The 26,240-nt window shown below is 34.8% G+C and overlaps 1 pseudogene across 1 annotated transcript in view; it reads left to right on the top strand.

The window, feature by feature from the left end:
• The first annotated feature begins 2,883 nt into the window (after positions 1 to 2,883).
• The window catches only part of LOC307053743 (dysbindin-like), a 44,321-nt pseudogene continuing 20,964 nt past the window's right edge, over positions 2,884 to 26,240 (top strand). The window contains exons 1-3 of the transcript in view: positions 2,884 to 3,022; positions 13,378 to 13,576; positions 17,245 to 17,255. The product of the transcript in view is annotated as a dysbindin-like (transcript). The remainder of the gene's footprint in view (positions 3,023 to 13,377; positions 13,577 to 17,244; positions 17,256 to 26,240) is intronic.

Raw genomic sequence — 26,240 nt, 5'->3', positions numbered from 1 at the left:
AATTATACTGTTTGGCAATATAGAGGAGGAGACTGTTAATACAACAGTATGGATGAAGCTCAAAACAATTATGGTGAGTGAAAGAATCCAGATGAAAAGAATGCATATTATAGAATTGCACTTATATAAAATCTTATACATGCAAACTAACATATATTAACAGAAAGCAGACCACTTACTACAAGACGTCAACTGTGGAAAAGGTCAGGAAGGAAGGATTAAAATAAGGCATGAGGAATCTTTTGGGGGTGATGGGTATGTTTATTATCTTGATTGAGGTGATAGTTCGCAGTTATATGCATATGTCAAAACATCAAATTTTACACTTTTTCCATGTGGACTTTATAGTATGTCAGTTTTACCTCAATAAAGCTGTTACAAAGTAAGTGTAATTCATTCCAAAAGAAAGAAAGCTGAGACAATTCATTACAACAAATATATTTCTGAGGGTTGAACTACTGGCTAATGTATGGCATAAAAATGAGTAATTTAAATTGGTAGAATCAGTGAAACTCCTGAATAATAAATTATGAGAAGATATAGAAGTCAAAGAAATGTGCTACTGATAAAAAAGAGAGTCAACAACTTAGTGAAATTCATAGCCCCAAATAATCCTTAATATACTTACTATGCATATAAAATTAATTTATGACAAGACGATTTACAAATCAATGAAGAAAGGAAGAATTATCCAACAAATGATGTTCAGATAAGATGTTAACACTTGGATAAATAAATCAATATAGATGCTCAGATCAATTTCAAATTTTATGTAATTAAAATATAATAAATACCAAAAACTGTCTAAAAGTAGAAGAAAATAACTTTTATCAAATACACAAAGTCATTAGAAATTGCTGAAGGAAAGAGAAAAGAGGTAAAGAGAAATTCTCTTGTCTACATGAAAATGAAAAACTATTAATCAAAGAAGAAATACCTTAAAAAATGGCTAAAAATGAAACAGGAAAATATATTTGTAATAAATTATTTAAAAGGATATTTCAGTGAATTTGTCTGTATTTTGTGGTGGAGCTTAACCAATGACTTAGGCCTAAGATTGAGGGAATGAGGGCAATCCATCTTTCAGGCCATACGTATCAATTCACAGATGAATATATTTCTCCAGCCAACCCAAGGGATCATCTTCAGGAAGTATGCTACAACGGCTTTCTAAGAAATGATCTGAGTTTGATGGTATAATTGACTGTGTGGATCATGGAATCCAGAGCTGCTGAGGGCCATTTTTAGTACCACAAAGAGAGAGACTGTTTGAAAATGAACACATAAAAATAAGACTACATTTGAAAGATAAAATGGAAGATTCTTAAAATATCGCTTGAACATTTGAGTCTATGTCTGGAATTTTTAAATGCCTGGCCCTTCTGGCTCTGTGAATTGGTAAGTTCCATTTTAGCTTCAGTCAAGAAACTTTTTGTCATTTGAAAATAACAGTTATGAATCATACTAATATCATATTTTAAAAATGAAGAACTCATACAAATCAATGAGTGGAAATCCCCGTAATGAATATATGATGAACAGATAATACATGCACACTCATATACACTTCTATTTATCAATCAATTGAAAAACTGTTGAAATTCATTTACAATTGAATCTAGAAAACTACACCAAATTTCTTAATTGAGGTATAATTGAAATACAACATTATATAACTTTCAAGTGTACACTATACTGATTTGATATTTGTATACACTGTGAAATGATCACCAAAATAAGTCTAGTTAACATCCGTTACCATTCATAGTTATAAATTTTCTTTTTTTGTTTTGATGAGGACTTTTAAGATCTACTCTCTTAGTAACTTTCAAATATGCAGTGCAGTATTATTAACTATAATCACCATGCTGTACATTACATTGCCATGACTTATTTATAACTGGAAGTTTGTACATTTGACCTCATTTTGTACATCAAATCTTAACTGATTAAAATAAAATCTGTTTTAGTCGTGATTTGGACTGCAGTTTGGAAAGTCCTTGAAAAGGAAAGCTAGGCTCTGCTGCCCCTGGAGCAGCTGGAAGGCTGCTGCTTGCTGTAATCATCTGATGAGTTGTTTACTCATGTGTCTGGGACCTGGACTAGGAGGCTTTAGAGTTGGGCCTCCTTGACCATTTTCCTCTATCTCTGTTCAGTCTTTCCTTGCGTCTGTCCAACATGGAATCTTTAAGGTAGTGGTTTTGTTTTGTTTTGTTTTGTTTTGTTTTTTATGCATTAGCTCATCTATCCTGAGGTGAAACTGCATTGCCTTTTAAGACCTAGAACTCAGCAGCTATGCAGTATCGTTTCTGCTCCATTCTATTCAATGTCAGTTTCAAATACAATAGCAGGTTCAAGGGAGAGGAAATGGACTCTACCTTTTGAGAGAGTGACAAGTTTCTGAAAGATCATGTGAGACTACAAATTCTCTTATGGTCATTTTTGGAAAATATAATGTACCACAAGTAGATCAGTGCTAGAAGCTTTCACTATAAAATCCTCCCAGAGATTCTCTCCTCCCAAAACACTTTGATACATTTCCTTTATGACATGGTCTTATCACTGAATGAATGTGATTTTAGTAATTTTGCATGTATCTGTCTCTCCAGATACACCCATTGTTTCTTGACAATAAAGACCATATCTCATTCATTTATATGTGCACATGTATGACAATAGTTGGAGATTATATCTGTATCTATATCTATATCTATATCTATCTGCCATATTGTGGCAGTTAGAAAATGTACCTTGTGATGGATTAACTATAATTGAACTAAGGTACTACTAGTGCTATGGGTCTTATTTCATTTCCTCTGGGTGCAAGAGTTAGTAGATTGGTAGAGTTAGTGTGCCATGTTGGGTCCTATAAGAAGTAGAAGCATGGAGAGAATTAAACATGAATGGGATTTATTAAGGTTAATGTCTAGGAAAGGTGAAGAGGAGAAGGATCAGGGGTTGGCAAGAAAAACTTTCAACGAACATCTGATAGCTGTGAAACAAGAAGGTGAAGAAAGGGAAAGTAGGTGGTAGGAAGCACTTTAGACTACAGCTATAGTACTTCTAGTACATTTTCCATGCTTAGACATTGGCTGGGGGCAGCCCAGAGAGAATATGGCCTTGGTGCTACAGTGAATCAAAAGAAATATATAGAAGCTGGAGGCTGTTGTCTATAGTTCTCAGATCAGTTTCTCACTTGAAGGGAGATCTGGTTGGCACACTTATTAGCCTGTATAGCTGACTTCTTACACCTCTTGAGCTGCATCAATCCTCCACATTTTTTTTTAGCAGAGAATTCTCCAGGTTTTCTGTAGCCTGTCATCTGAGGAGAAACTTAGAAGAGGGAAGTTAGCTGGACAAATTATAGCTCATGTCACTAGTGATGGTCTTAGGGCTGCAAATGTTAATCATCTTCTTCCCCGCACTATTCATTCTAAATTCCCCTTATTCAGAGCTATCACCTCTGTAGGTCTTTATTAATACTTTCCTGGTAATGTGATCCAAATTTTTATTCACTAATCCTCTGAGCCTTAGATAATATTATGCTTCTAAAGGCCAGGGTTGCTGTATTTGTTTACTCACCGTAGCTATTAGGCAAGAGAGAATCAAATGGCAAACAGGTAAATCACTGGGGTTCTATACTTTCTGGCTCCAACTGTGTCAAAACAGTCGGCTTCTCCTGTTGATAAGAATCAATTATTCCTGCCAAAAGGGTGACTCTTCCCACCCACTAATCAATGGATTCAAAGAATTCAAAGTGCCCAGATAGCAGCTATAATATACATTTCAATAGGATACTTACTATGTCCCCTGGCAAGAGTGTGGCCTTTATGGAAACCAGCACTCCTAATCATTCAGAGCTTAGAGTTTCAGGGACAGGAGGCCAAAGTTCTCTAGTAGGAGGTCATGGGTAGGGATGATAAGTGGGGCTGTTCTTTCTTCCTATTTTGGTTGCCAGAATCATGTATTCTTCCTTTCAGGAATGCATACTAAGGGCCTGCTTTTAGCATATATAATGTACCCTAGAGGATGGTAACCTCTCCTTTTTGAGTATTTCCTCTGGTACTTGAGTATATTCTCTGGCTGATGCTACAGTTTTGTCTCCCATAGGTCATTCCAAAGATTTATCAGGCCGATTGCTTCTTGATAGTGTGTCATATGATACAACCAGCAGATCAAAAAGTCATGTTCCCACTCTGCACCTCCACTGTTGTGAATGGCTCCTAGCTGGATGCTAAGGTCTATAAGATTCTATGGCTATGGGTCAAACACTTGGTAGGGACCCATTCAGTGTTGCTAGATGAAACTCTGCAAATAAGAAAAGGAAACCTATACCCAGAAAATGTATCAGTCCCTGTGAGGATGAACCCCTGGCTCTTCTAGTAGGGAAGAGGCCCAAAGATATCAACTTGCAACCAAGTGGCTGGTTATTCTCCTTGAGGAATAGTGCCATATTGGGGGAATCTGTATTAATCTCTGCCAGACTAAACATTCACATGAGGCGATAGCTAGACTGACCTTGGTAAGGAGGAGTCTATGCTTTGGGGTCCAAATATAGCCTCTATATCTGCCACTGTGATCATTCCATTCCTGTGGTCATCACTCCATTATGGCTAATAACAAAGGCTGGCTGATACTGATTAGCCAGTTCATTTTTGTATTCTTGGTTTTCCAGTGTGTCTTCCATGGTGGATATTTTCTGGTGGGCCTTAACATTAATATATAAATGCTCACACTTTTTGTCTAATCCCATATGTCCATGTACATGATTCTATTCCACCTCTTTGTCTCAGATCTTCTAGACATTGTTATTCTAGAACCTGACCAGCAGTCTACGTCATGAGCCACTGCCCAGAATTCTGTATATATTCTTACCTCAGACCACTTCACCTCTCACGGAAGTGGATGATCAGTGCACTTCTTGAAACTTTTCATTCATTGAATGAACTTTTTGTTCATTGCTAAGAGTTTATCTCAGTATTACCTCTCAAGGAAAACCCTGAATGCCCCTGTAATGTAGCTGCCATCCATTTTTCAGCTACATGCACCCATTGAGCAGACTTATCAACATAGCTCAAGATTTTCTTCCTCATTCAGCTAGCTGAATGGGAACCAGCCCCCTTCTTTGTAGCCATATATGTAAGCTAAGGACCCTTTTTTATACCATGGAGTTTCATGCAAGTCTGAGCTACTTGCTTGTATTGTTTACTCATGCTCTCTGGTCTTCTTGGGGCTTGACACTATATGTACCATTTCCATCATATGATGGACTAATGCTGAGCTGGTCCATCTTCATGTCTTGGGAGGTCCAATAGAATTTAGCTCATAATGAGCAGTTCCAAATGAATGGGCACTTAGTAACCCAGAGTAAAACATTTGTCTCTATCAGAACTACTAACATACTAAAACCTATTTCCTGAAAGGTGTAATACTCCAGTACAGGTGGCATGGCTTTGTTCCAAAGGTCCAGTGGCTCACATTTTGATTCTGCCACTGGGTCTGGCCACCCATTCCATACTGGGTCGTATCCCACCAATGATACCTCTAACAACATAAGGTCTCCAATTGTGTAGCCCAAAGGGGTAAGGCTATTTGTATTGTACCCTAACTTAGAGAAGAGCCCTTTCTTACATTTGACTCCACTGAAATCAGGCAGACTTCCATGTCACAGAGAACAGGGGCAGTTGCAGTATCCCTAGCTGTAAAATGTATTACCTCCAAAATGTAAAGAGGCTTATCATGCACTGTGGCTCCTTTGCAGTATATGATGCAAAATGCAGCAAAGTGACTTTTACTTTGGAGGGAATTTCTTGCTGTATTCCGTCTGATGTATCCTTAAATAATTTACAGAAGTTGCAGATCCTTCAATCTTCAAAATGTTTATCTGTCGCTGTATGGAGTGCATGTAGCTTACAAAAGCCTTCAGCAGGCTAGCTATCTCATGTTTATCTGGCTTGATCAACATGATGCTATTGATATAATGATTCAGAGTGATATTCTATGGGATTTCCAGATGGTCTAGAGCACTTTGAACAGAGGAAAGGAAATATAACATAGGCCTGGGGCAAAACTGTAAATGAATATTGTTGTACAGTCCAGGGGTTATGGAATGATTTGGAACTTCTTCTCTGTTGAGATAAAAATAAATGTATTTTCCAAATCAACAGCTGTATACCATGAATCTGAGGTCTATTTAATCTATGGCAACAATAAATATGTCCAGAATGGCAGCTGCAACTGTGGCTACTATTTGTTTGAGTTGCAATGGCCACCAAGATCTATCAGATTTTGGCAGAGGACACACTGATAAATTGAATGGAATTACATTAGGACCACCAAGTTTGAATACTTTAGAACTTCAAAGATTACACCATTATTTACCATTACTCACTCTCTACCCCCATTCCTTCATGAGATGCATTATTGTTTTGACTTACTCTCTTGCCTGAAAGTGAACAATTTCAGAGGTTTTTATTTGGTCTTTCCCTCTATTACACCTTTACCCTGTAGGTGAAGGACTTAAATTGCTAAGGATGTCAGTTCCAATTATAACACTCAGGGGCTGGGGAAATAATAACACAAGTTTAGTTAATATTTCACTTAATACCTGGTCCCTGCATACCTCCACTTAAATATGGGGCCTTTATGCACTTCAGGTTTCTAGGTATAAATCTCAATTATGACCCTATATCCAACAGTCCTCAAATATCTAGGTGTTTGCCTTCATGTGGTTTGCAGTCACCTGGGTAAATATCCATAGGCTCTTTTGGGGAAGAACTGGAGAAATCATTTCAGTACATACTGACTTAAGTCAACAAGTTCTAGATCTGAAAATTGGTTCATGTCTAAGAACTGAGAAAGGGATCATAAGTATTTTTGGGGAAACCACCTTCAAATTCCTACTGTTCCATTCATGCTTTCTTCTGATTATAGATATTGAAGAGCATCTTCATTCCCTGCTTGATTTGCCCCAGTAATGTTGTGTTCTATTAACTAACTTAACTCCTTCTCAGTAAAGTTCTCTTTATCATTCTCCAACCTTGAACTTTTCAGCAATTTGTGACTCTCTGGCATCAGGTGGTTAAGCAACAACACCTGGCCTCTATTATTCTGAAGACCCATTCTTTCCTTTTTATTAACACACAAGTTTTGTGGCTACATCTTCTACCGTTAGCTCCAGCCTGTGGAGGAGAGCCTCCTCTCAGTGATGCTAGTGTCCCTTTCACCACTGCAGTTATTAAATCTTTGACTAAATGTGAGTTCTCTGGTCCTTCCTATGGCACATGCTCTTTTGTGGGTCCTCTGGTCTTACATTACATAATTATTTTATACACATACCCCTTGAGTGTTTTTATTCCTTTATCTAGCATCTGCCAAGGTAACTCAGGCACTTCAACCTCACTAGGGGTCATCACTTTTTCTAGGTTTTATAATTGCCACCCTAGAAGCTCATTTGCATAATCCCTAGGGTCCTTGCCAGGGAGTTAAATATTCTGTTCCATAAAAGTGCCCCTAAGTCAATGAATTCTTGCTTTTTAGTTCCTATTCCAGGTCCCTTGAAATACAGCAGTAGAGGCCAGTGGTGTTACTTAACCACTGTAAAAATCAGCAAGGTCAAAGGAACAGCCAAGAGGGCTTTACTGACAGGAATCTGATGAGTTAGTTAATAAAACATAGTGTTGCTAGGGACAACATCCAATACCGGGAATACTCCCTTGGATCCTGTTGTTACATGCTAGCTAATTTTTACAGCTCCTTTGGGTTGTAATCTTTTTTCTCTATATTGAAGTTAGCATATTGCCAGCTTGGTTATGCCGAGATTTAACTGCAATTATCATCCTGGGACAGCTCCTGAGGGGAATACCTATTAGTCCACAGTATCTCCTCAAGCAAGGGAAGTGCAAGTTCTTAATACATTAGATGGGCCACCTCTACAAGCGCCGAGTGTTCAGAGAAGTCTGAGGAGCCTCGGTGATCAGGGGAACCCATCTTGATGTCTTCATTCCTTTTTTCCATGTCTTAGGTAAGAGGCCTTCCTTGGCTGGGAATTTAGTCAGCTCTGGATCTCTATGGAGACAACTAAAGATCTGAGTATAACATCTGCATGGCTACCATACTGGATAATAGTATAATAAAAGATTTTTTTCTTGGTTCAGGTGCATTAATGTTGAAGAACCAATATCATTTACCTTACAAATTTATATGCCCACAAAAAATGCACTGATCCATGTTTCTAGGGTTTATGCAAACAATCAGAATTGGTAAGCGTTGGTGAATTTAAATTTGAAAACTATTTGCTCCAGTAATTTTTTCCCCTTCTCCCCAAAGAAGATCAAGATTCCCCAAGACATATGTTTAATTTATCTACTGACCTTTGATTAGAGGGAAAACAGAATTTAGACTAAAAGTTTAATTTTTCAGAAGACCACATTAATAGATGAAGTGAAATAATATCTTCATATTAGAGTTTCATTTTTAAAATTATGTTTTGTCTTCACTTTCCAGTGACATAAATTTAATTTATTAGAAATGATTTATATGAACTGGTTAACCACTTCTTGGTAGAAATTAGGAGTATTTTGAGGTTGAAACTTGGAATGCTTACTGACATTTTGTATGCCAAACTTTCTGAGAGATTAAAGTTTCTATAATTTTCTCCTTTCTTTGGAAGAAAATAAGCTCCCTTTAATTAAAGAAGTTCCCACTGGTTTATTCTTTAATTGTCTATAATATTAATAAATAAACTATATAAATTATTAATATAATTGGATGACACATTTTAAAAGTAGAAAATAAACAAATTTGAAATACTATAGCTAGCAGAGAAAACTGTATTCTTAAATGAACTATTTGATACTTACTATATTATAAGTACAATTCAATTTTAAAGATTCAAAAACTGAACATTTCTTAAACAGAATAGTATAAAATGAAAAATATAGGAACCAAGTGAAAAAACGAATCAGAAAACTTGAATGAATTGGGCTCCATTAATCCATCAATTTGATAGCTTTCTCTGGGAGCCTTGGATTTCATTCCCTTATTCTATCACACTAGAGATGGCTAATTAGATTTTAGTAGAGAAAACCTATACATTATCTATTATGAAACAAATATAATATACATATATATTCTTTTATTTCTAAAAATATTTATCTAAAAATTGATCCTATATCTAGTACAAGACATGATAGGGCATGGGAAAACCAGATTTTTACTAATTAAGCAATAACAATTTCCTCCAATAATATAAAGTATAAAATAAATTTCTATTTATTCAATGACACATAAAATCAAACCTCCCCACCTCATCCACATATAAATAACATTTCTTTGTTTAAGATGATTTTCTATAATGTCAATCACATTCTGGCTAAAGTGAAAAAGACAAGATTTAGATGAATAAAAACATGACTTTTATATATATTCATCTCTAACATTGCTTTGTGTTTATGTATTATAGTGTTCATTTCTATTCTATATTGACTTATAGACCTATCTATAAGTTTATGAAAATTATGTTACAATCAAAATACAAATTGTGTTATATTTTTGAAATTTTAAGTTAATTTCCAAGATAACACAGGTGAAAACAGAATTTGGTTTGCTGTTACATTGTTCAGCTAATATCAATCTCTGATCCACAGAAAAAGGATCATAAGAAATAATGGTTGTTGTCATTATAAAAATGTCAAACGCATGTGGGATTACTTGACTTTTTAGAACCTTCTAAATCATTTGCAGAATCTCCCATTTACAAGCCATTTTGCATATACATATATCTCTCTCTTCATGCAAATGTTTCAAGGCTGATGGCTTACCAGAAAAGTCATAGAAAATGAAATGGTAAAACAAAAATAGAAAATCGTAGTCAAAGAAGAAAATAGCAAAGGTACCAAGCATGCATCTTAATGCCCTTTTTATGTATGAGCTTAGATGTCCCAGAGTTTCATAGAAAACAAAGCACAACAGGAAAACATAAGCAGTTATCTAGTTTTCATTGTTGGAAAAGATGATGAATGCCAATTCTTTAGGAGAAAAGCTCTCTATCACTAAAATTATGAATAATATCCCTCATCTGCAGCATTACAGAAAGGAAAATTGTATAAGAATATAATATATTATTAATATTTCCAGAAATTTTAAGTTCTTTTCACTTAGTATTTTTGTCTTCTATCAATATTAGATCAATGTTGAGGGAATGACATCAGTATGTAAATGAATAAGGACATGCCTTCTGTTAATTCTTATTAATCTATTTTTGGAGCTTAGAGAAACTTAAGGCCCAGAAAACTTATATTTCCATAAATACCAGTTATGTAATTTTATTGAGTGAAAGACCTAGAATATTAAGATGAATTATTTATTTCAGGCTACAGAAAAAGTCAGTGATGGACCATAGTGTCTGCTACAAAGACATATATGACTTTACTCATTGGGTTCCACTTAGTTACACACCTTCCTTACAATCACAGACCAGTAGGAAATTTACCTGATTCACTTTGAAATTCTGTAATTTGTCCTTAAATCACAGGTACAGACATATGAAAGGAGGTGATGGTCCTAATGAAGAGATAGGTACAGCATGAGGAATGAGAAGAATGGAAGGAGTGAAGGATTAAAAATAGGGGAAAAAAGTCAACAAAATAAAGGAAGCATCAAAATGAATGAAGGTCAAGAAAAAAGAAGTAGATCTTGACAGGAAGAAAAGAGACAAACCTAGTAACATCAAAGAAAGGGACAACATGAAACAGATTTTACTCACCACTGCTGCACTTATAGCATGGGACAAACTCTGAGTAAATTTCATATCCTGAGCTTTCTAATATACCTAATTCACTGAAACAGCAGAAACAAATCCAAAATAACTTCAGCTATTTCAATTACCTGAATTAAATATAAAATAAATATGTTTGGTACATTTGCTGCATTAGAAGATAAGACTAAAATTGTAAGCTTGGGAGAAGAATATTTGAAGAAAAAATGAAATGAATATATAATAGGGTAGTTCAAATTTCACCCTCAATGATGGATCAACTAGCAGATTAAACACAGCTAAAGAAACAAAAACTGAAAAACATAAATTGTATAGAATGTAGTCTAGGTAGACAGATGGAAGATATGAGAGAAGGTTAAATAGTATGAAGGATAGTATGAGATTGCTGAACACATACCTGATTAAGCGGAATATAGAGAATGGGAAAGAAGAGATGCTCAAATAATGGCTGATTTTTTTCATTTTTGTTAAAAGACAATAACCCCCAAATCCAGAGGCAACCCAAGGATTTAAGACATACCATGTTGGCATCTAGGGACAAAAGAAGGTGTATATATCCTCATGGTGGAAAGAGTGATTGATCATTTGTACAGTCTTTTTCTGTTGCCTGCTCACTCCACTGTGAGTCCATTTCCTGGATTCATTTCAATGCTTTCTATTGCTGCTTCTCCTAATAAAAATTATTTATAGTTAATGTATGGTCTCTTATCTGGATGTAGTCAGGGCCCACTATCTTCCAGTCTGTCCCCTGCACTTCTCCCTGGTTCTGCAAATACCAGATTCTTAGCTATGTCCTCTATATGGTCCTTGCCTAAATTATACATTCCACAGATTCTAATTCAAGGTCTCTTCACTCAACTACACCACCCTTTGAAGGTCAGGGCTCTCTCCCAAATCTCAGCTATGTTTGACCTTCCTCCCTAGAACCTTTGGATCCCTTCCGTGCCACATAGTACTCAAAGAAAGGTGAGGTACCATAATCTCTGAACCAATCCCTGCCTACTTGTATTCTGCTTCTATTTCTACAATGCTAAAATTACACTATATTCATGTGGGTTCCGAGGATTCCAACAGAAAATACCTCCTGAGTCTCCTCTGCTTGCCTTTGCACTCATTCTATTTGGCTTCCATTCTCTCATAGACCACCTTCGGCATCGCTCAAGGTCTAGAGTGGCAGAGAATGTGCATACATGAGGTAATGGGTTAAAGCTCCATGATTTAGTCCTATTGTTAAAGGTTGCAAAGAAGGGAAAAAGAAGCTGATTTCCAAAAGAGGAAACATAAAGAGGAATGTGACAACTACTTTCCCTATGAGAAAAAAAATTCCATGAGCAACCACTTCTTTCTTTCTTATTTAAATGTGTATTTTACAAAGCTTGCTTTTAATTTAAAGCCAATAAAAATAACTTTCAAATTATCAGAATTTTCATAAAGGGTATGTACAGTAATTGTTTCCTTATGACTTAATCATTAATATGGTATAAATTAAGACAAATATTTTGTAAGGGAAAGAAGAAAAAGAGATACTTTAATTAATTCAAAAAAATTTACTATGTAGTCATTACATTTGATTGGGTTCTTGATAAGTAACAAGCAATGTTCATATATTTATGATGTTTTCACTAACTTATGAAATGGCATCTTATTTATATGATATAAAATTTAATGATAATCCATTATTGATCTCAAAAAGGACAGGACAATAATATTTTATGTTATCTAAAGACTAAAATATTTTAATAATAGATGCATAATAATTTACATATTATTAAATAAAATATGAGGTCTATCTGTTATTACAAAGAATCAAGTTGCATTAAATCCTATTATATCATTTTATCAGAAAACTAAGATATAATTATTAATAAAAACTTGTGACATAATGATTCAAAGATATTAGAAATTAACCCCTTGGAAAATCTATGAAATTTATAATTATTTTAAATGCTATTAACCTTCATAAGCGCAACTATTTTGCATATATCAAAATATCTTCATTTTTCAAACATCTTAAGGTCATTATTAGGCAAAAGACATTCCAAACCCAAACAACTTCATCAGTTTCATGAAAATCACATATTTTTGTTATTAAAGCTATAATCCCAGAATCCTGATGTGGCTTTGAGGTAAATATTCATCATTTTCCCATTTAATATTTTATTTTAATGAAAAATTCTTGTGATGCGGGAAATATCTTATATCAAATTCCAGATAGTGTGAGGGGGATATAATACAAATCATATATATTTAGAACTTATTTAGAACTTGTCACTGAAAAGAAATAATAAAACCTGATCAGATTTTCAGCAAATTTATGACAATGTTGGAGAGTCCTACAATTTCAGATATGATCCCCTTCTAACAGCATTAGCAACAAATCTCAGTAATGTTTTATCAATTCTCAATAAATGGATACTTTACAAAAAGGCCTCTCCCTACTACAAATTATGGTTACTTTTAATTGGGAGTGGGCCATTGTGAGCAAGGATGTGGAAAGGGGAAGGGGGACTGGATAAGAGGATACAGAGGAGAATTAAATACAATTTTGTGTTATCCCAGAAGCCTTGAAGAAGAAGCGCATTCACGCCTTCTGCTTGTAGTGCAGTGTGGAACGTTTAGGCAACGTGGGCTGGTTCTTTGCAGGATGGTGGGCGCCCGCGACGTTGCAGGCCTTGGGGAGCTTCAGATTTGGTCTTTTTTCACTGATATAAGAGCTCGGGGGTGGACCGTGCAGCGCCCTGACCCGTCCTCACCATGTTGGTGCTGTTTGAAACGTCCGTCGGCTACGTCATCTTTAAGGTAGGTGGTAGATTGAGCCGTTGCAGGTGGAAGGTGGGTGTTGGGTAGGAGAGGAGAGGGAAAGACGTAAGGAGAAGACGACAGTGCTCAGGATCGCGTGGGTGCCTTTTCTGTCCCCCTGCTCTGAAAGGAAGGGGGAGGCTTTGGGCCTGGGAGGCGCATGTTTTGGTGAACACGTGGCCGTGCCGTTTGGGGTCCTGGGTTCAGTAAGAGGATTTGGCCCATTTAGAGAGTTGGGCAGAAGCCCTTTTAGAATTTTACAGGTTCTGATAGGAGTTTGGGTTTTGTTCTGAGAGTTTTGAGGAATGATTGAAAGATTTTAACAGAGGAATGACCTGATCTAACTCTGTCTTTTTTTTTTTTTTTTTTTTTTTTTGGTATGCAGTCCTCTCACCACTGTGGCCTCTCCCGTTGTGGAGCATAGGCTCCGGACACGCAGGCTCAGTGGCCATGGCTCATGGGCCCAGCCACTCCAAGGTACGTGGGATCCTCCCGGACCGGGGCACGAACCCGTGTCCCCTGCATCGGCAGGTGGACTCCCAACCACTGTGCCACCAGGGAAGCCCTAACTCTGTCTTTTAATGAAGTTGTTTTGCTCTGTGAAGAATAGATTATGGGGGATGGGGTGCAAGAAGGGAAGAAGGATATTTTTGCATTAATCTAAATGAGATGAAGTTGCTTGGGTTAAGGCTGGCATGGAGGGAAAGAAATATAGGGAGGAAATTAGAAGGTAGAACTGACAGGATTGGCTGGTTGAAGAATACGAGGTTTTGGTTTAAGTAAGTGGGTTTGTGGTGGTAGGGAAGGGAAGAGAAGGTTTAGGGATTTGGGGGCTGGGAATGGGGAGGATACTAAAGAATTGCAGTTTGGGCTGTGTGAATCTTTCGATGTCTGTTAGACGTGGAAATACAGTGGTCATTTCAAATTTGAAGCCCAGGGGAGAAATCTGAGCTGGATATAACCAATTTGAGTTTTGTTTTTTTTAATAGGGAAAGTTTGAAATTAACTTCAAGTCCATCAGCAAGGAAATAATTGAACAATGGGACATTCGTGTAATAGGGTGCTGTTGAGATGTTAGGAAGCCTGAGGTAAACTGAGTTCTATCTACGTGTCAGGGACTCTTGCGTTCAACGAATATAGCAACGAAAAACAAATTTTTCATATGTACTGACAAGTCAAAAAATTCTAGATAAACTATATATAGTGTGATTCTAGTTATAAATCAAAAACCTATGTGGTATTGGTGCAGAGACTCAGGAAGGGTACGTACCAAAATGTTTATTTGGGAAAGTTTTTCAATCTATTTTCCAACTTTCTCTTTTGACGTTTGAAAATATACTTCCATTTGCATGTTACATTAAATACTTGTTATTTTTAAGAAAACCAATAAGATAACTAAAAACCAAAAGATGATTTTGCTCATTTTTCCTCTCATTAGAATTGTCTGAGATTGTAGTATTAGCAATTTTAAGGGACTAAAGGGGTTTAGAGCCGGGCAACAGGTCTATTAGACCTTCCACAGCTTTTTGCAGTCTTTTCTAAATTCTTTTATATATATATATTTATTTATTTATTTGGTTGCAGCAGGTCTTAGTTACAGCAGGCAAGCTCCTTAGTTGCGGCTCTCAGGCTCCTTAGCTGTGGCATGTGAACTCTTGGTTGTGGAATGCATGTGGGATCTAGTTCCCTGACCAATGATTGAACCCAGGCACCCTGCATTGGGAGTGCAGAGCCTTAACTACTGCACCACCGGGGAGGTCCCTCTAAATTCTTAAATAGAGTTCTGCACATTCTCTTAGCCAGCGAAGTCTTTCATATTTTGAATCAGTATCTGTGGATGAATTTCATCCAAATTGATGTTATGTATACTGTCCTAACCTGGATGCTAAGAGGAGAGGGGTAACTTTGTACTGTCCAGTGATTGCTTCTAATAGTGGGGTGGAGTTAGTTTAGCAATTGAATGGTTTTTTCTAGACCTGGGTCATAAAGTATAAAGTCATATGATGAATTATTGATTTCTACTAATAAAGAGTATTCTCCATTAAAAAAAAGAAAATACAATTTTATGACTGATATTTTATTATTAACATCTCCATAAATCAAAAGATCATGTATTTTTTTTCTTTATAGTAATTAAGTGACAGACTGGAGTTCTATCTGTTACAGAGTTTCACAGCAGTTGTGATTCAATCTGAGGAGATACTTGCTTGTATATGGGAAAGGACCTTTTGTAACCTGAGTAATTTCATTGGGTGACTGTAATTTGAGACTAATGTATATGTAATAGCCTCAGTTTCTCTCTATTCTTTTCACTCACAAAAACACTGAAAATATTCTACATAAAAAAAAATAATTAAAAGTCGATTTCTCAGCCTGTAAATCTAGAGGCTCATATCAATTATCTCATATATTTGAAAATTCAAAGCATGATTTATGACCATAAATTCTCATGAGAGTCTTTATGTGATCTTATTATTTAATACTTAAACTATTTCTTTTTATTAAGAGATATAAAAATAGCCATAATTACATATCTATATGCTATGGAAAATATTTAAATTTGACATATCTATGTAGCTATATTGAGAAATATGCAGACAAAAGAAATAGCTTGAAAATTAAAGAGTTTTTTTTTAGTCAAATTGTGTATTAAATCAGTAGAATGTAAGCACTAAAGTAAACAACAACAGAAAAATAATAGTATTTATATTGCATGAAGACCCATGTGGGCAAAATGGTGACACTGAGGATGAAATGCCTATTTTCTCTAATACCATCATCTCTTGCCTTTCAGCTCTCCTCTCTCCCCTTCCCTTCTCTCTCTCTCTCTCTTTCTACCTGTGGAAATAGAAATTTATGTTAAACACATCTACTTTAATTTCCAGTTCCAATTTTTAATTTAAAACATTATTAATTAATTGTATGTGTAGCCTCAAATGAAGCATATTTAATATACAGCTTGTTTGTGTTTGTATGCATTTGATGCTCAGATTTCCAATAGATAGGTAGATGGTATTATAGGTTTAATTGAGTGTGTGCCCTGTGACTGGTGCTTTACATTCTCAAAGTCTGGAAACTAAAACTCAGAACTGAAGCTTTGTTATCATTCACCTTACACTTATGCAGTCACACGAAGACTTCCCCTCCAGGAATATACCTGCTCTGACTACATAACAAATAACTGGATCTAATGTTTAAATCACAATATTTAATTCCTTCCTCCAGGAAATTTGGACTTAATAAATCTGAGAGTTTCTCTAAATTTGTTTTCATTTTGTTCCTCAAACCCAAGAAATTCTGTTAAAAGTTTCAGGTTTGGGAGCTCAAACAAATGTCAACCAACCAGAGTTGGTACTTCCTGCCCCTCCTTCAGAATCTATGAAACTAGTTCACCCTCACCTTGCTGACAATGATACAGTATCATTTAGATTTCTTTGCTTCCAAGCCACAAGACTGATTCTTGATAACTGAATCAAAACCCATAACTATACATTTTTTTGCCTGACGAGTATTGGCTGCAAATATGTGTGTGTACATCTGTACATGCACATAAGCATACTGTTGATAGTATTTCCTTATAGTCATTTTTATTTCTGGAAGGTCAGTAATAATGTTCCCTCTTTCATTCCTGAGTTTAAGAATTTAAGGCTTCTCTTTTTCCTGGTTAGTCTAGCTAAAGGTTTGTCCTTTTTTATCTCTTCAAATAACTACATATAGAGAGATAAAGACTGATGTACATTTGTTAAATATAAATACATAATATCTATCTGTCATCTATCTTCTATGTATGTATGTATCTATCTATCTAAAAGATTGGGGATTTGCAATCATTCACAGAGTCTACTAGAAGGATAAAGAGCAAGGCTCAGAGAGTTTATGAACTATGATAATACTTGGTATCATGTTATTTGGACAAAGAATACATGTTGATTTTTTAATCTCCCAAACTTGGACTGAAACTATCACTGATACTAAAAAAATGTTTAGGCGACTGTATGGTAGTCTGTGAAAAGCATCATTAATGAATCCTTTTGAAACTTAGATGAAATAATAACAGCATCACATTGTCAAAACCTTTAATTTATGCATTAAAACGATTTAGAAAAACATTTTGATTAGCATAAACTTTTACTTGACAAGGCTTGACTACAAATCACACAGACCACTTTAGCAAAGTTAACTGTATTAAGCTATGAACTTTTTTGAAATCCAACATACTAATTTAATCTTTCTCTAACAGACTCCATCTTTTTTGACATTTGAAGCTTCCTGTAGGAAATAACATGTTCTCCACTGGGAGTCATTAATTGGAGGATTTGAACAAAACTTTTGTCTAAAAGTATAGCCTATTTTATTAATATACTCTGCAATATCATTTAAAATTATGTTTGGAAAAATTTTATTAGTGTTATTGGTGCATATATTGATTGTATAAAACTCCCATTTTGAAAACAGCTTAATTTTAACCTACGTAAATACAATTTCACATTCTACTTATTTGTGACAGGAAATAACTCTTGGCAGTAGTGGTCTTCATTAATGTCAATGGCCAAAAGACAAATACAACCTACTGCCCTCTAAATCTATTAGGCACACAGGCACGAAAAATAAATAAATAAATAAAATAAAGCAAAAACAAAGAAATGAAAAACTGGGGAAAATGTGAGTATATAAGTTAATAATAATTTAAAGGAAATTAATAAGTAATATTATTTCCTTTTACCTTCCTCCAAGGACCTAAAAACATTTATTAGAATAACCTATTTTTTCTCTGTTTTAAATAATGCCTGTCATATTCCTTAATTCTTTTTAATCCTTAAATCATGGTATGCCTTTTTATTGGATTGCCTTCTTTTTTTCTTTTCTTGAATTGTAGGGGTTCTAACATTAACCAGTATAAGATCTCAAATGACTCTTATTAATACTAGATTTAATAGAGAATAATGGCTCATTGAAAAGATTAATTTTGTTTTCTGTGTTCAAATAAATTCTTTTTGGAGTCAAATTCTTTTATTTAGAAAAATCTTATCACTTTTTATAAAGCTAAATTTAAGTGGTTAAGTGAAATGTTTAAATATATCAGGGAAAGTTGATGAAGATAGGTTTAATTTTTTTTAATGGAGCGATTTTTCCCCTAATTACCTTAAAAGTATTTCTTTTGTTCCTTAGCTTGATATCTCAAATTTTAAAATCTTTAAAACCTGCTTATAGTTGGATTAAGATATCTAACTCCAAGACTTGCAAAATTACTATTTTTGGACTAATACTTCTATTCCCTTTCACCCACCCCAGAAAGTCATTAATGATGAAAGGTGCTGTATTTATCTTTAACACATATTATAAAGGTTATTAATTTGCTTCCCCACCTGTTATATACACATGTGGTAATACAGAATAATATATATAGTCAAAAAAAAAATTCTTGCTTTTTGATCCAATACTGAATACTCACTGGGGTGATTAATATGCACAGACAAAGACTTCTTATTTTGTAATGAATATATGTATTTCTAAATTAAATTTTCTATCACACATGGAAAACTTTTTGATAAGTATGTTACACATATAGCCATATAAAAGCTACTATGTTATTCCTATTTATATATTTAGTTCTCACTATTTCTTAGGCACAGATTGACTAGCAAATTCAGAAAAACCAGTTTCCCTTTTCTTCCTGTCTCCCTTGAGCTTAGTTACGACCAAATGACTAAGCCTTGGCCAGTGAATTATAAAGAGCAGTGATGCACACCTCTTCCATGCCATTTCTATATGAAACTTGCCGCACGACTTCAACAGTCTCTTTGTCCTTCTCAATCCTTGCTGAATTGAGGGTGACTCTCAAGGAAATTTTAGTAGCCAAATGTAAAAGCATATTTTCTAACTCCTAAGTCACTAAACACCTAAAGGACTGTGAGGCACAGTGACAGCTCTTACCATCAAAAATCAGAATAGTGAAATAGAAATAAACTTATATTACATTAAACTATTATTTTGGGGTTATCTGTATAGGAACTTCTATTACCATAACTAATACAAATTCTAAATTATCATTAACTTATTTGCATCTATATTCCTTTGGTATCTTATGGTTTCCATGGACATTATTTTATTAGCCAATTAATCTAAAAATAATGGTAAGTCATTTATGTTATGGCCTTATCTAAAAATAGAGATAGAAAGGACAGAATTGATTGTGAATATAATCATTGTTGAAGTGGTGGGTGTAACCATCATTTTTCATTTACTCATACTTTGGAAAAATGGATTATAATAGAGGAAAACAAGAAAAACAAACCCGTATTTACCGAACACCTATTATGGGAAGCTACAGTATGCCATTTGGTTTGCCTGTTATCGTACATTGATTACCTCATTTCATTATCATAGGAGTCCGCTTATATATAGTCCAGCTATATATGATATAGCTGAGGTTTAGAAACATAAAATAAATTGTAAATGGATGTGCTAGAACTAGAATTACAACCAAGTCCTAGTTATGTTATTATTGTTTTAAAATATAAAAAGACATAAGTTAAGGGTTCATAATACTGTTTTACTGTTATTTTATAAAATTTAAAATGTATTCTGGTGCTTTTAACTTTAAAAGTTTCTTTTCTTACTTTTATTTTCCTATTCTAAAAACACAAAAGAGTCATAGATATTTTCCTTTTTTCATAATATTTGTAAAGTACCTTTCCTTTAAATATCTTGCTGGTTTCTGCAAAGCTTGACTATTCTTAATTGCTGACTGCCATCATTCAGCTGATAAACTGTTTCAGCAACATCATTTGGTTTGGTAATCATTTTTTTTCTTTTCGGGATTGCAGAAAACATGGAATTTGTAAAGCTCATTTTGCAAAATGATACATTCATGGGAATTTTAATTCACATTACTCATTTATTTTGTATCTAGCACAAGGACCTGAGAACATACATTTCATATATTCTATAGATCAGGAGATATATTTTCAGTGATTATTTTAATAGTTTTAATTAATATGCACATAAATAAAATATTTCATGCATGGAATATATATCATGGGAGATTCACTAAAGAGAATATTGGAATTCAGTTTCAATATCTGATTGCAGCTTAGCACTTAATTTTTAGTCAACCACCTATATCTATAGTTATTGTCTACATATAAGAGAAAGGACACTAGTAAATATTTATTTGACAGTAATTCTGAAATTCAGGTGGAGGCCCTAAGGACCTTCGTATTAGAGTCTATCCTTATCTTCCTACTCCAGCATCTCCCCATTACCATTTAGAAATATTAGGTCATTCAGTAAATAAGGTAAATGCTTAAAAGCTTGACACGATCCATACTAATGACTTCAGTTGCGTATTGGAATCCACTTGAATTGATGTTTCCTTAGTGTTGATATTGCTCTACAAAACTTAGAGGCCTGGCTGCTGAATTTCCAAGTAGGTCATGCTTCTTCTCCATCTGTTTCAGATTCTCTGTCATAATTAGAAAACAAAGAGAGAAGAGAGGCTCAGCAAATTGAATGAACTAATTAAAAGGCAAATGTAGAGATGATTTTCCTTCATACATGTTACATGACCAAATTCTTTTAAAAAGTGCAAGTGCTTGAATGAGAGCAAGAGTATAAGACAACAGATTGTTCAAACACATGATCTTGGATTTTTAGTTGTCTTTGACTATTTTAGAGAAAGTTTAAGGCAGTTTCATTCCATGAAGAATTTCCTTCCTATGTATTTAGACATAACTAAAAGTTATTACAGTGTCCAGAGATGACAACTACTTAAATGTTGAGAGAAATTTAGCACAGGTACACACCTTGAGAAAATGCTGTTTCAGAATAAACCAGTTTTCATAAATGTGGACTCAGTCCATGTATGAAGAGAGCAGCAACTAGATTAGAAACTTTCATTGAATCAAATAATTCAAGAAATATTTAATGAAGAGAGTTTCAGAATGTACCTTTCAATATATAGATATACATCACCTTTTATTTCAGGAAAGTTTTCTTCTATTAGCTAATTACCTGCCCTGAACTCTTGAGTTGGCTTTCCTTTGCAAAGATCCCAACTATACATGTTGCACCCTCTTTAATTATGCTCTGCATTTATTGCTTCCTTTCAAATCATTTTTTTCTTTTAAATTTTAATAACACAATTTCCTTTTCTATTTTCTAGTTTATTTATTGTGCTTTTTGTGGTGTATATTTTTATCTTATTTTTCTCCTAATTTAAACTTCATTTCTAAAATGAGTCTTATTTCTTAATACTTCTTGATTTTTATCAGTTCTCAAATTTTTCAACATCTGTACTTAAAATAATTCATATACTCAATTCCTGCTTTTCTCACTCAGAGAATCCTCTCCTTCTGGGCATGAATTACTTGTTGGAGGGTTTATTATTCCAAGCTCTTAACACTTGGTAGCATCTTTTCACCAGCTCTTGCACAAAGCTGCTGATGCTGCCCATATTCTGCTTTTTCGGATGGTAGTTTGGGCAAACACGGCTAGATATAAGTAGTATTTTGTGTTGAGTAATTGTATAATAAAGGAGTCCCCATCTCATAACTTCTACTGTCTCTATAAATCAGAAAGCAGAGTAATCTTCTGAGAATGAAGGGAAGAGTTAGAAATTTCAGACTGAAAAGAAAAAATTTGATTTAGTCATTGTAGAGAGAATGATTAGAGAGATGGTAATACTGCTTAGTCTTTCTAATGGCTTATTATTATTTGTTTTTTCACAGATTTATGGAAGAAACAAGTTGTCTCTTAGTATGATTTTTTTTCCTAGAAGTACTAGTTTGCTTAAATGTCAGTGTAGAGAATATCCAGAATTAGGTTCATTCAATATTGGGATTTTTTTAAACAAGGTTCGAAAAAATTTAGGCCAGCAAAGAATCTTTGTGAATTAGCAATCTAAGCTGGATAATGAGAAAATTAAAAATAAGAGGATAATTATAAATAATGTTAATGGAGCGGGAAAAAGTAGAGAAATGGATTGCACATCTTGACAAGGTTGAAAAGAAGAACCAGAGAAATGAGCAAGCTGGGAGTAGCCAAGAGTTTTTTCAGAGTGGGATGACTGAATCATATTTGGAATTGGATTGACTTAATTTGTTGACAGGGCTCCAGGTGTGAGCGTGGTAATGACTGGTTGAAGTGGGAAAGATTAGAAGGTCAGTGGTTATGAATAGGCTAAGGACTTCACCGAACAGAGAGATTGATGGAATATTCAGCTGCTCATAGAAGTTGCACAGAAACAAAGCAGGACTTGGAATTTAAGGAGAATAAATCTCATGCCGTTGATGAACTGTTTGTAGCAGGAATAAATGAGGGCAACCACAAGGATGTGAGAAGAACATGGCAGGTGTCTTAGTCCATTTGGGCTGCTATAACAAAATACCACAAACTGGAGAACTCATATAGAGCAGAAATTCATTTCTCATGGTTTTGGAGCCTGGAAGTCTAAGAAAAGGGTACCAGCATGGTTAGGTTCTGGTGAAGGCCCTCTGTTGCATTGCAGACTTCTAATTGTGTCCTCCACATAGTGAAAGTGGCTAAAGAGTTCTGTGGGATCACTTTTATAAAAGCATTAATCCCATTCATGAGAGTACCACCTTCATGACTTAATCACCTCCTAAAGGCCCCACCTACTAATACCATCACACATCACTTTTGGAGGTTAGGATTTCAACATGGAAATTTTAGGGGGACACAAACATTCAGACCATGGCAGCAGCGTTTCTTTAAAACTTTGGAATTAACAATAATCTCTGAATATTATCTGCAGAGATAACAGAGGACACTGAAATAAACCCCAAAATCTACAAAAAATCAGTCACTCAAGAACATTATTGAACAGCCACCAGTCCAGTGATATTCTCAATAATGATTCATTGAAAGAAAGAATGGAAGTAGAGAGAACTTTTAGATGAGAGATTAAAGTTATTAGAGGATTTCTTAATTATGGTGCACAATTCTTGAGAGTACAATGAAAAAGTTTAGGATTCAGGTAATAAGGAAGATCAGAACACTTAGGGTGATAGAAGATAGGTGGTCAGGGCCATGTACACTTTAACATTAACTGGTACAGGCAGGAATAAGTGGTGTGGAGGACTTAGTCTGTTTTAGAAGAGTGGACCCTGAGCCATATATCCAGAGGCTCTGCCCCAGTATAGAGTGATGAGTAATGATGTATTTTGAAATACATAGAGCATTTTACTAGTGCAGAGAACTATGTAAGCTTAGACAAGTTACTCAAAAGATGAGTTTTAGTGTCTTCATCTAAAAACATGACTATAATATCTATCACAAATAAAATCATATTAAAGCTTAATAATAAGTATTTATACTATTATTACCTGGTACTTACAATGTGCTTAATCTTTTATAATTATGCCATCAGTTCTTTTTTCTCAATATTTCATATCTTTAGTTTAAGACCTAACTCAAATTATATGGAAATAGTAGGTTCTTTATGTGAAAAGGGATAGCATTTTATTTTTTATGCAACTATTTATTTTCAATATTGTACCCTTCAGGGATTATAACTCGTGTTAATTATATATTTTAAAAGGGGAATCTATGTTGTAGGCTGAAAGACAGATCAAGGTGGACTTTCTGGATCATGAACTTAAGGTGTTAATCAAAGTATCTACTCAGAAAAATGATAATTTAATTGCTCAAGACATTAAGTGTATATATTGTCAAAACATTTGTGAGAGTGATTTTTAGGTCATGATACAATCAAACAATTCAAGGAAATTTTACTGACTCTACTAATAAATATTAAACAGTATAGTCATGAGGCTGCATATAAAAAATAACAAATTTGTTTTCTAACTCAAATTTATTAACCCCCTTTGGCAGCTTAGTTAAGAATTTTCCAAGCAGTAATGCTAATATAAAATGTATTAGCTTTTGTATTGAAAGCCACTCAGGGCCCTCTTGTAATGCCAGAGTTAATTTTTAACAATACATTGGCAGAATTTTCCACTATTGTGAGATGTGAAAAAAATGATCCACAAATATCTTCCAACTTTAGCATACCTAGAGAAGTTTCAATACATTGATTCATAGATAATACAGATGCATATGTTACTTCACATTTCTTTGCATGATAACAGCATTTATTCTGTTAAACTGATCACATGGCTTTCGAACAAAGGTACTATGAGTGGGAGGATGCTGTGGGAATACTGTCAGTATGAGAAACTGACCTTGATTTTACAATAACTCATTTATTAGGCTGGAGGTCCAGAGCAAATAATGCAGAAAAAATTTTACATGCCATAGCACAGATTTACTCTTTAATTACAAGTTTTTCTCCCATGTTCATTGAGGCGTTTCTCCCTCCAGAAAAATATAGTTTTTTTATGCCTCAGTCATCAGCAGATTTTTAAAATTCAATTAATATCTAGTTGTTTGAAATATAAATATTGACTTCCAATTTATTTTACTTCTTTGATATATTTTCTTCAAAAAATATCCATTGCCTAAATTTTGAATGGACAGCTTTGTATTTGCTGCCTTTAGATTACAGGAAACTTTCTGTATTTGCATTTAGGCCTTATACACACACATGCATGTGTGTGTGAACACACATACTTTTGAAGTCTATGTTCATGTTTATGAAGAATGGTTAGTCAATGTTGTGTCTGTTTAGATAAAAGAAATCTTATTGGCAGACTAATTTGAGATACACTAAATTGCCAACACTACATAATAGCACCTATAATGGCTAAAATCATACAACAAAGACACATAATATTGTAAAAATTCTAGGTGAGAAATCAGGAGAACATAGATCTTGATCTTGTTTTGCCAATTAACCATGTGATCCTTAACAGTTTTTCGTTCATTTTGTTTGGGACCTCTGTTTTCAAATTGGCAAATGAGAAAGATGGAATAGATGACCTCCAAGAGTGATTCAGTCCCTGAAATATTTTAATCTTTATTGGGAAGTTGGTTTGGCATACTGCACAGTCTCATCACTTCTTATTATAAGTTCCTCTGACTGTAAAAGACGGGTTACAAAATAAAAATCACTGTAAGATGTAAATGTATAAATATAAGTACATGGTATTATCCACTTCTTCAGGGAGGGAAAACTCAGTATACAGAAGTTAAAGTTGTTTAAAATTCTAGTTATTTTCATATGGATAAATAGTTACATATTAAAAATTTTATTCCCAAGTAATCTTGAAAGAGCCCACATGGACTTAGTCTAATAAAATTCTAGTCTCGCTCTCGGCCTTCAAGATGGTGAAGTAAAATGTGGAGATCACCTTCCTCCCCACAAATACATCAAAACTACATCTACATGTGGAACAACTCCTACAGAATACCTACTGAACGCTGGCAGAAGACCTCAGACTTCCCAAAAGGCAAGAAACTTCCCACATACGTGGGTAGGGCAAAAGAAAAAGGGAAAAACAAAGACAAAATAATAGGGACAGGACCTGCACCTTGGGGAGGGAGCTGTGAAGGAAGAAAAATTTCCACACACTAGGAAGCCCCTTCACTGGTGGAGACTGGGGTGGTGGGGGGGGGAAGCTTTGGAGCCATGGAGGAGAGCGCAGCAACAGGGGTCCAGAGAGCAAAGCGGAGAGATTCCCACAGAGAGGATCCGTGCCGAGGAAAACTCACCAGCCTGAGAGGCTTGTCTGCTCACCCGCTG

Source organism: Hyperoodon ampullatus (genome assembly GCF_949752795.1).
Source record: "Hyperoodon ampullatus genome assembly, chromosome: 5".
Lineage (NCBI taxonomy): Eukaryota > Metazoa > Chordata > Mammalia > Artiodactyla > Ziphiidae > Hyperoodon > Hyperoodon ampullatus.
This window is presented reverse-complemented; position numbering and strand designations above follow the sequence as displayed.